Consider the following 12,066-nt stretch of genomic DNA (forward strand, 5'->3'; position numbering starts at 1 on the left):
TCTGTGATTAATTACGGAAAAGAGTCCATGGATTTTCCCACCTGGGCTGCCTTTGAACCTCGATCCTCAGATCTCAGATTCCTGAGTAGCTAGGATTACAGGCTTGAGATACTGGTTCCCTACTAGACTGAACTGATTTTTGAGCACCAAACCCAAAGCTTGGTTAGCACAAGCAGGGTGTCCAGATGAATAGGTTTTATGCAGCAAAGTCCAATGCTCTAATTAGAATTTCTACTGTACCTCTCTGAGTATGTGCATGAATACTGCCTGTTACATTTGCTGCTTGACTTTGAAATTGGATTCTTTCCTGTTTTACTGCAGAAAATGCAATTCAAGCCTTTGGCAATGGCTCTGATATGATCGTGTGGCGGCCAGCCTTCCTAGTACAGACCAACACTGCCACCACCACCACAGTCTTTCAAGTCAAGAACAAGCCCCAGGCACCTGCAGGGACTGAGAATGAAATCCCCACATGTGTGTTATTACCTTGTGCAAATTTGAAGGTGAGAACTGGGGTCTAGATTTTCTGTTGCAGCTCACTGTTAAAGGGGACTCAACGGTTTCTTTAATGAAATGTGCTCCGAGATAATGAAATGTTATTGGGATTTGAATATGGAAGCTGCATTTTAAACATAATAAATGTAGAGTGTGACATGTCATAGACTGGAGAGACAAATGGACAAAGAACTGACCCTGCATTTACTGAGGATGGAGCTTTGGTCGAGGTCATCCAGGTCTATAAGGTGAGAGTTCTAGGAAAGCGGACCCTTACAGGTCCTTGTTTGTGAGATAGAGTTGGGTTAACTGTTCATATGTGTTGCTGATTCCAGGTTCTCTACAAAGTAGTAGCTTCTTGAAAAGGAAAGAGTTGTCAGTTTGTCACCTTCACAGTTACTGCCACATCACCTGGAAAGTTTGACAGTCTCCGGTGTAAAGCAGAGTCATCCGTGGCTGCATCTTCTGTGGACTCTCGGAGGAGTTGGTTCTTCAGGAAGCAAATGTAAATGTATCCAGCAGCCAGAGAAAAGATGCTATGTGCTGCTCTACAACTCCTCACATATGAACGCAACCTAGAAATTTCTTTGGGGTTCATTAAGATCTGCAAGGGCAGAACTGTGATGGGTAGATTATTTTTTACCTTTTGTTAAAAGCAAAATGTTTGTTTAATTCACCTTGTATTGATTTTTTCATAGTAGTGAATGCTCAACTATTTGGTCAGACATAATTGGTATGCTCACAGAGGATTCTCACTGAGTTTACCTGTGTGGATATTATTGTTTTGGGGGAGAGTGCTGTTACTATGGCATAGTCTCGTTCTTTCCATGTATTTACGGCCCAGTGGTGACCACATAGACACTTCTGTCTCCTTCCATGCTAGGGAAAAGGATGTTTCCATCACCTGTGTGTCCAACCCTGTGCTTTGACCTCACACTCATCCAAGGACTGTGTTCTCCCTTCTGCCCTACTGGCTAATGATCAGGCTCCTGGAATTCTTACCAGAAGCCTTCTTTTGCCATATGCCATCTTGATCTACAACTCACGTTATTCCGCAGAAAGCGAAAGGAGGGTTTCCCTGCTTCTGATTTCCTTGTTATTATCTCAGTCCACGTGGCTCCCTTTTTCTTATTGTCTCATATGCCCTTCATCTACTTTTTTGTCTTTGCCCTCAGTCCTCCCACATCTCCATCCCAATACACAGTCCCAGAGAAACTCAATCACACAAAACACTAAGGAGGAAGAAGAGTGGAAACCACATAACTCAGATGCAACCTGATGTTCTTCAGGAGCCTTTCAGGAGCCTTCACCATCTCCAAAGCACCCTGAAGAGAAGGTCTGAGTTAGAGAGTAGCTTAAGGAATGATCATGTGTTATCTATGTGCCCTAGCCTGAAGCAGGGCCCTGAGTTTCCAAGAACGAAAGTGACTCAAACATGGTGGAGGTGGACATAGGGTCAGACAGGGACTTTAATTCATCTCTGGTTGGGGTTCTAACCCTACTTCACCTTCCTGGGGTTTTGATCATTCCTCTTAGGTCAGTTCTCTGTGACCTCTTCAGATGGTAAAAAACAATGAACAGATGATGGATAAGGCCTTTTAATTACAAGATAATGATGGGCCAGATGTGGTCTCTGACCAGTAAGAAAGGTGATATCTACCCAGTACAACCAGTGTCTTTCTGGACACATCCATATACATACAAGGTGGCAGGTGAGGCTCCCTTCAACTTGTTTATTAAATCCCTACTTGCTGGTTTTGGAAGTAGCTAGAGATGAGACTTGAGAATTACAGCACAGCATTACTCATCTGCAAACTCTAACTATAGTTGGCAAGATGTAACTTTCCCATAATTCTGAATAATCATGCAATGGTTCACAGGTGACATCTCTGATTAGTCATCATTGAAAACAATACATTACAAGTTTCTGCCCATGAGTGGACAGGAATCTGCCAATCACAGGATGTGTTCCCTGCCTCTCAGCTCATGTCACCTTCATCACAGATCCTAACTTGGGCTCCTGTGGTACAGGGTTTGCCTTGGCCTACAACCAGTCCATTGCTTCCAACATGACTCTGTCCCGCCACCCCACCCTGCCAGGAAGACTCTGTACCACTGCATGGTTGTTCTGGGGATACTGGAGAAGACAAGTTCTATATTTCCCAAGAAACCAAGCTTTTCATCAGCTCTTGTTAGTGATAGGAGCTTCTCAGCAGAGCTGCGTGGAGGGATGAGACTGGCTAAGAATAATGTTGGCCCCACATCTGCTCTCTCTGATGTACTTTGAAGCTAACTGAATGGCATGTGGCTCCTTGGAAGATTCCAGACTTTGACAGGTCCTTCCTTGACTCCTAAGGCTTCTACCTGTTTAAGTCTATATTTGTCCTGAGCCTAGCAGCCATTCCTTGATCAGATCTTGCTCTTATTTTCATCACTGTGGTGGCTTGCACAAGGAGGCTTATCTCTTAGACTCTCAGCTTCCCCATGCACAAAGTGTGAGTATAGCCTAGCTATTAAGAGCAGGCTCAAATGGGGCAGAGTGAATGCTCCAGAATGTCATTTTCTAAACATCCCCGTGTTGCCCAGCCTGTTGTGATTTTCCATATGGTCTCTATGCAATGCTGGATAGTGTGGTGCTGGGCCTTGCTTAGGAGCAGGAGCTGAGGTGTGCTGGGTCGCACTGGCAGCAGTGAGCATTGGCAGGTGAACAGTCTATCTGAATCTTTGAAACATTGCCCTCTCTTCCTTCATAGTAGCCACATGAATCAGGTGTGGCAGACATTCTTCCCTTTTACAATTGAGGAAACTGAGCCAAAAAGAGGTTACTGACTTAATAGAATCACAAATCATCCAATACATACTTGAGATCCTGGTCCCATGGCAAATGCACTTTGGCTTTGTTTTATAACCTTTGGGCAACTAAGGTTTACTCTTTCTGTTAGTAGTGGAGGGCAAGGAGGAAATAAAGAATAAAAGAGGAGGAAGGAAGCAGCTAGATTTGAGAGAACCTACTGCTATAGTTCTTCCCAGTGGTCATGGATATAAGTGAGAAGGACAAATACAAAATTCACACTTTACTCTGAGCTTCAGTCCCCAGATCTAGCAGACAGTATGGGAGGAAGACTGAAAGTTTACCAGTAGAACTTTTTGCAGCTTGATGCCCTGTTAAGGTGACCTGAATGAAGAATGGTCGAAAGGGTCATTTGAGGCCAGAGGACAGGAGCTGACAGTGACAATGAAGGGCCTTCACCCTGCGAACCTGATCTCTGTCTGATTTAGGACTTTGGCTTGACTCAGGGCTCCCAGTAGGCTCATTCTGACTCTAGATGAATTACTATTTGCTGGGGTCCCAGAAATATCTTAGGATGATGTTTGTCCCCACCACCTAGAATAGAATAACTAAACCAACCTGGAATCCATGGGAAACATTGCTGGACAGTCAAGGTCTTTGGCAACCTTAAAGTTCACTTCCCATGAGAAGTGCCCTCTTGTAAATATTTTTTAAGAATTCTATAATAGGAGAAACCTCTGGGAGATGAAGTCTCTTGTCTTCACATTTGGTTTGATCCCCACTCCCTTCCCCCCCTCGGAAGGGAAGAAATAGAAGAAACAATTTCAAAAGCTGCTTGGAAGTTGTATTACCAGCAAATCCTTGGCAGCTCTGCTTAGGGAATGGATGGTTTCTGGTCTCTAGTCATCATGGGGTTCATTGTGACTCCTGTGAAACTCTGCTTTAAAATAAGGAAGTTGATTGATTAGCATAAAATGTCATGGAAATGTCCAAGTGTTACCCCCCTCCCCGAGGTGATAAAATGCAGGGTTTGGAGTATCCCACTAGGGTCCCATGTCAGAAATAATTGGCTATCATATTGATAACAAGTTAACAAGTGTGATGCAAGCTGTGCTATTGTTGGCATATACATTTGACATGTACAAGGCAGTCACACACACACACACACACACACACACACCAAATAAACACTAATAATTCTACCAGTTTCTTCATAATCTGTACACTTGAGTGGCCTGGGAACTGGAAAAGCCCAAGATATTGAAATCAAATGCACTGTACTTGTCACTTATTTAAAGTTAATATCTTTGGAGACGTAAATAAGTCTTGAGAATGTTTCTATTTTGCATGCCTGGACAGTGTTTCACTTGGGTGACTTAAGATAATGGCCTCTTAATGTGTTATTTGAGGACCTCTGAGTTCCATATTGAGTGCAGACATTCATATGTCCCAGGGTGTCTGGCTCCAGAACACCCAAGAATGCTGAAATCCATAGATTTCAAGTTCATTATATAAAATGGCAGAGTATTTGCACAGGAGCCATGCATATCTTCCTGTAGTCTTTAAATCATGTGTGAATGACCTAAAATACCAAAAAGATATGTAAATGTTCTATAGATAGTTATTATACTGGATTCTTCAGGGAACACTGATAAGAAAGAATCTGTCCATGTTCAATACAGACAGGTTTTTGTACATATTATCCATCCAAAATGGATTGAATCCTCAGATCTGAGAGTTCCAGAAAGCTAACTGTAGGGTGAACTGGAATTACAAGCTGGGCCCTGGAGTCTTGGGAATAAGCTTAGAAGTCCCGAGACAATTTAAAGGCCTATACCCCTTTTCCCTTGAAAGTTATGTACAGGTCACACAGGGCATTCATGCAGGACCAGGGCTAGTAGGATTTCAAGGGGCAATTGACAGAAGCTCTAGTGAACTGTTTAAGCCAAGGTTAGGGTGTGTGTAGGTGTGATATACTGTGTGTGTGTGTGTGTGTCCAAATAAAATACACATTTGGGTGAGACATGGAGGACAACAGGTGAGAATTCCACATTTAGATTTTCTTTCTTCCTTATGGGACCTTGGAAGCAGCATCCTAGAATGGGACCCGCATAGCTGCCCGCTCAGTTGTAACAGAGATGTGCACAGGGTCCACATGGACAGCCTGCATAGGAATGCTTTCTTCCCACATGAGCAATGGTGATTAACTCTCCTGTCCCCACCCACGGCAGACCCATCATTGTCTCCACTAGTCAGACCACAGGTGCTCTGAGGAGTTTGTAGCAGGGACACTGTAGTCTGTCTGTGGGCCTGGGAGGGGTGGGTGCAGAGAACCTGAAGCGTTCACCAGAGGTGACCCTAGGTCCACACCTCCTATCTCCTAACAAAACCCCAACTCCTTTCCTTCTCATAGCAGGACAGAGTTCAGCCTACACTATCGGCATGGCCCTTGTGGATGCCAGAGTTTCCAGGTGAACAAGAGGAGTGGAGGGAAGTCATGGTCCCAGCCACAGTACTTCATGGCACCCAAATAAATATATAATGTCCATTTATTCCACATAGGACTGACCACTGCAAAGATGATTTTAAAATTCTTCTTGGGAGCCCAATCCCCAGAGTCTAAAGATAGCAAGAAGATGATTACCCAACCCTGCTAAATACGCAGGACTCTCTAGGTGGGTGACCAAGGGAAAATTCTAAGTGTTGCCTTTTCACAGGATAGTTGCCAATGGGTGTTCTGTAAATCATTTGTGCCGGAAGACTGACCCCATTATGTCATCTAATCCTGGAAATACAAGAGGCAAACTTAAATCTTTCTTGTCTTCCTACAACCAACATTCCATTGATGCTAGTATGTACTTGATAATCACTTTTAAAATCCTACTTATAGAAACTCATCTGAAGCTGTGAACAACATAGACGTCATTGGCTCCATGTGCTCATGTTCCATAAAAGTCAAGCTGATGCCTGTAATCCTAGCTACTCAGGAGGTGAGATCTGAGGATCACATTTCAAAGCCAGTCCAGGCAAGAAAGTCCCTGAGACTCTTATCTCCAATAAACTATTTAGAAAATGCTGGAAGTGCTCAAGTGGTAGAGCACTAAACTTGAGCAAAAAGAGGCACAGTAATAGAGCCCAGACCCTGAGTTCAAGCCCCAGTACAAACAGGAAAATAAATATAAAATAAAATTGAAACAATAAAATGTTTGTATTTGTATGCTATCTAAAATCTAGTAGTTCTCAAGTCCCAGTTTGAGGCATACTGTGAACAGCCTAATCATAAAAGAGGTCCCAGAACAATTTGCCTTACTAACTTTTATCACTTCTGCCTTTTATGGTTTTGAATGAATAAAGTAATGTGAATACTGCATTTCCTCTGAGTAAGACTATAATAACCCTTAGAGTTCAATCCTCTTATTTTGTGCATATTTTTAAGACAGGAGACCCAAGAAATGAGATATTTGATTCAGACAGGAGAAAGCAAAATAAAATTTCTTGTCCATATACTTTAAATACCTGTACTGTATTACCTAAATCAGAGAGCACTTTAAACATTTTGTTTTTGGTTAACATTATACATCACTATAGATGAAATCAGTCCTTGAATTCTTGTTGAACATTTGGAAGACTAAAGTGTCACACTGGTTCATAAACTAGCATAAAGAACAGTAATGATGTCTGTTCTGGATCCATCTGGCTTGTAACTGCAACACAAGTCAATTCCAATGCTAAGTATCCAGTGTTAGTGTCAGACCAAAGGTAGGAGGAATATGACTCCCCAACCAGGCTCCCTTCATCTCAGATGCCTGCTAAGCCCTGAGGCCTCTAAGGCCACCCACAGTTCTGATCACTTCGGTACAAATTTCAAGTATTTTCAGGAACTCTTCAGGTCAGTTCACTAGAATGACTCCTATAACTCAAGAAACTGATGTAACAACTTGATTATAAAGAATACAAATCAGAACCAAGTAAATGAAGAGATGCAAACACAAAGACTGGAAGGGCCTTCATCAAAACACTCTCCTTCCACAGGATCTGTGTGCTTTTTGTTTGTTTGCTTTTCTAGACCTGGGGCCTGGACTCAGGGCCTCAGCACTGTCCCTGGCTTCTTTTTGCTCAAGGCTAGCACTCTGCCACTTGAGCCACAGTGCCACTTCTGGCCATATTCTATATATGGATGGGGTGCTGGGGAATTGAACTCAGGGCTTCATGTATATGAAGCAATCACTCTTTCCACTAGGCCATATTACCAGCCCCTGATCTGTGTGCTTTATTGTCTTATCACAGGAATGTGTTTACTGCCTAGGAATCTCCAGTTTCCATGCCCAAAGTTTTTATAGAGGCTGCTCTACTACTGGCATAATAATAAATCAGCAGTCATGTGACTATTCACTATTTTCTGTTCTTCCCCTCTACCCTTTAATGGTCAGGTCATCTGGAGGTCCAAGTCCAATCTCTGTGATCTGTGCCTGGTTCTCCTGGTGACCAGCCCCATCTTGAGTCCTTCCAGTACCTTCCATTCCCTTAGTTCACAGCTCAGGTATGAACTAATAGGCTCATAATTGACATAGACACTGTCACTTAGAAAATTCCAGGGACATAGAGATTATCTCCCAGCAACAGGAACAAAGCCAGTGAAATTTTTTATTATACCATAATAGTTTTTATCAGAATTGACTGTTTTTTTGTTTATTTTTCTGCCAGTATTGGGGTTTGAACTCAGGGCCTGGGTACTGCCCTGAGCTTTTTCTGCTCAAAGATAGCTCTCCACCACTTGAGCCATAGTTCCACTTCCATAGTTCTACTTCTTGGTAGCTCATTGAAGATAAAGATTCTGATGGATTTTCCTATCTGAGCTTGCTTCAAACTACAATGCTCAGATCTCACCCTCCTGAGAAGCTAGGATTATAGGTGTGAGCCACCAACAGAGTTGATTGTTTTAAAATGTAATTTTAATCGTGGACAAACATGTGGAAATTCATATAAGGAAGCTGGAACTGAAATTTTGAGCATGGGCTCACATCACTTATTAAGCATGAAACTGAGAAAATTACTTAATTTCAGTATCTCAGTTTCCTCATCTGTAAGGTGATGGTAGTAACAGATGGTAGGGGAAGAATCTTCTTCAGTGCTATGAGGATCAATTATATTTTTGTATGTAAGGCACGCTTAGAGTTGGGACTATGCTAGTCTGCCGTTTGTAAATGAGTGTAGGGGACTGTTAACACTGGAGATCCCTGGCCACTTTGCCTCCCCTTCAGTAACACATTAGTGATCACAGGGACCAGGTGGAGTCACACATCATTTATGAGCCTTATTGCCCAGAGGAATTTATGGTATTGGTGACCCACTGATTTTTGCAGCGATAGAGCAGATAAGAAAAAATGATAAACCAAGGGCTGGTAACTCATGCCTGTAAACTTTAGCTATTCAGGTGGCTGAGAGCTGAAGATCATAGCTTGAAGCCATCTTGGACAGAAAAATCCATGAGACTCTTGTCTCCAGGAAACCATCAAAAAGCCAGAAGTGGAGCTGGGGCTCAAATGTTAAGAATGCCAGACTTGAGCAAAAACAAGCAAAGTGAGAGTATGAGTTTCTGAGTTTAAGCTCTAGTACAGGCACCAAAGGGAAGCAAATGATAAAACCTTGTTACATGTAGTTTCAAGTCAGAAGCTTCTCTATGCAAAATCATTTGCTTCTCCTGACATTCTTTGCTGAAGAATTTGCTTGGCAAATTCAATGAGATTATTTAGGGACCTCATGCTATAAGTTAAGTCAGTTCCCCTGGGTTAGGCTTATTTAGTGCTGGCACTGTTGCAATTTTGGTATGGATAATTGTTCATTATGACAGGGTATTGGTGGCTGCCCTGAGCCACAGTGAGATATGTAACAATATCTCTGGACTCTATTCTCTAGATGCTAGTAGCATAATTGCCCTTTTGTTATAGTTTGAAATGGCGGCATACATTGCTAAATATCTAGTGGGAGACAAAAGTGCTCTGGCTCAGTCTTCCCTTTCCTTTCCCTCAGTTTCCTTCTCTGTGTGGGTAGGAGCACCAGAAGAGGTCAGAACTGATGGGTACATTCAACTAAAACATCCCTGAGTATTGCAGGCAAGAGCAAAGTAAGAACACTGTCATTCCTACCCATCTCAGTCCACGTGGGATGTCATAATGACATGTGAGTCTCAAGTCACCAAAAGTTATTTCACTTGGTTCTAGAGGGTGGGAAGCCTATGATCAAGATGCAAGCAGATTTGAGTTTCTAGTGAGGTTGTCAAAGGCTGACTTCTTGCTGTAGCTGTCATGGACGAAGGGAAGAGCTCTATGGCTCGGCACAGATCCATCTTGAGGCTCTTAGGAGCTCCTCAATCTAATCACTTCCCAGAACCCCAACCTCCTAATGTTTTCACATTGGGTAATACACTGACAAGAGAGGAAGCAGGGGATGACATGCAAACATTCAGTCCCTAACACTAACCACCCCCTGCCTCCCAGGACATTATAACTTTTCCCAAGGCACTCTGCTGTGTCTGAGAAGTACCTCTGGATGGCATTGTAGGTGCTGTTAACTTAGGCCCTTGAGACTTTTCATCATTCAGGGACAAAAAGAAATCCATGGCCTGCTGGGCTTCACACTGTCATCTCCTTCTGAGGGATGCTGTATCCCTCCAGCACCCCAGGTTAGTACCCTGGAAGGATCCAAGGACACTTTGCAGGGAACAAAGAAGACACTGCTCCCATGACCCAGTGGCTTGTCAAGGCTTGTAGTAAGTTGTAGTGGGGAGAGTAGGAGAGCTTCAGGTCCAGTGTGACTAAAGGGGCTTCTAAGGCCAGCTCCAGACATGACAATGGTGAGCTCTTAACACATGCACTGAATCCAAGTCACAGTGGCTACATGATACTTTGCTGGACCATTGGTTTAAGACAATAGTCTTGGGGATGTGTGGTATTGATGGCAATGTAGCTTAGTTAGGAGTATTTCTATGTAATTTCAGGAGAAATGGTGTTTTCCAACCCTCGCTGTTTTTTTTGTATTATGAAGAAAATTCCCCATCTTGGCTACCATTTCCTTTGTGTAATGCTCTGCTCACAGAGAGTTTATTTCTCCCCGAGGACTCTTTCCCAGGTGGACCCCAGACCTGTGCCATGGCCTCAGATATTCCCGGCATGGAGACTGCCTTGGACTCCTTGGATTCAGTCTTCTCACTTGCAGTTGCCAGCAGATGATCTCAGAGGAAAAGCTGAATCCCAGAATCCTCCCACACAAGCCCTGCGAGGAAAGAGGCCGTCAGAAAAACACTCTTCTCTTTTTTTTGAAATAACTGCTTATAAAGCGTTTTCAAACCCTTCAGCCAAGAGACTGCTTGAATTTAGATCTCAAAACTGGGTATTACTCCATTAGGACACACACACAGTCCAGCATGCCAACATACATTCATTTTCAATCGTGCGTATAAATTCAAAGAGCTGTGGAGGCACGCAGACTGTTACTGGTACCAAAAAAAGAAGGAAAAGAGGAAATGAATCTTGGGGACAAAGTTTCATAGTAGGTATGCATGTATGTTGTCTTCATTAAAGGTATCATATTTCTAAGTGGCAAGTGCCCAGAAACTGAACAGTTGATATTAATAAAAAAACACACAACTTACATAAAGACAAGAGGAATGATTGCTATTATTGTCATCCTTCTCTTAATCCTTGCAGTCCTACCAAGTGTCACTTGTGCTGTCTTTAAAACTAGGAGGCCCTGATCCATGATTGGTTCTGTGGGAGAAAGCACATGAGGAAAGACACCTGCAGTGGAAGACAAACTGTCTCAGTCAGCCTGCTGTCACCGGGTGTTAGGCTGCCTCTGTTAAGCAGCTGTTACCAGATTGAGGGGCTTATCCAAACTTAATTCAAGTAATGATTTATTTGTGATTGGCATATTTGCCTTGTAACAAACTTTGGCACACTCTATTGTGAGGGTACATAATACTGTAAGTTAGGATTATTTCATCAACAAGAAGGTCTTTATAATTCATTTAAAAAGTTGTAATGTGCTCGAGCATCTTTGGTGTAGCTAATAATACAGCAATGTATAACTGGCCTGTAAAATTTCCAAATTACAATTTTACAATTGTAGGATTCTACTTTATGATTTCATAATTGTCCAAATGAAAGAGAATAGAAAGTTCCTTTAATAAAAAAACAATTGAATGACTTAGAAAAATAGCTTTTCTCAAAATATATTGCACACCCTCAATGAACCCAGATGTCTTAAAGATATGTCCTGGCCATTCCAGGAGACCATGCAGAGATAGTCGCAGACAGGAGAAAAAGGTTTATAAGGAGGTTTATTAGTGGGGCCATAGTTCCCATGGGAGAGGGAGCTACATGGTGTCTGCACTTTATCCAGGTGGCAGCTTCTATCTCTGGGGGTAAAGGGGAAGTAGGTAGGTAGTGAGTAGGAGTGGCTCATTAGGGATGGGTGGATCTGGGGGCTAGTGGGAGGAGCTGAGGACCTGAGGCTAAGGAAATGCTAACCATGTCCCCTTTTCAACTGAGGCAGGTTCTGGTATCTATTTTTCTCAACTACAATATAGCCATATAGCTCTCCAAATTAAGCTCACAAAGTACAGTAGCCCTCAAGTCACAAATTTTTTAACTCTTCATACCTAATGTCCTACAAATAGAATAAACATGTTTGCTGACCAGCTGGGCTAGACGAGCATCAACAGAACAGGAAGAGAATCAGTCCTCTCTTGAGAATGGGTTTCTTTTTACAGAGAGGCCCTT

At 42.7% G+C, this 12,066-nt stretch overlaps 1 pseudogene; it reads left to right on the plus strand.

Moving 5' to 3' along the window:
• The window catches only part of LOC125366990, a 49,141-nt pseudogene that overhangs the window by 15,736 nt on the left and 21,339 nt on the right, over window positions 1-12,066 (plus strand).

The sequence above is a fragment of the Perognathus longimembris genome, chromosome 18, assembly GCF_023159225.1.
Source record: "Perognathus longimembris pacificus isolate PPM17 chromosome 18, ASM2315922v1, whole genome shotgun sequence".
Taxonomy (NCBI): Eukaryota; Metazoa; Chordata; class Mammalia; order Rodentia; family Heteromyidae; genus Perognathus; species Perognathus longimembris.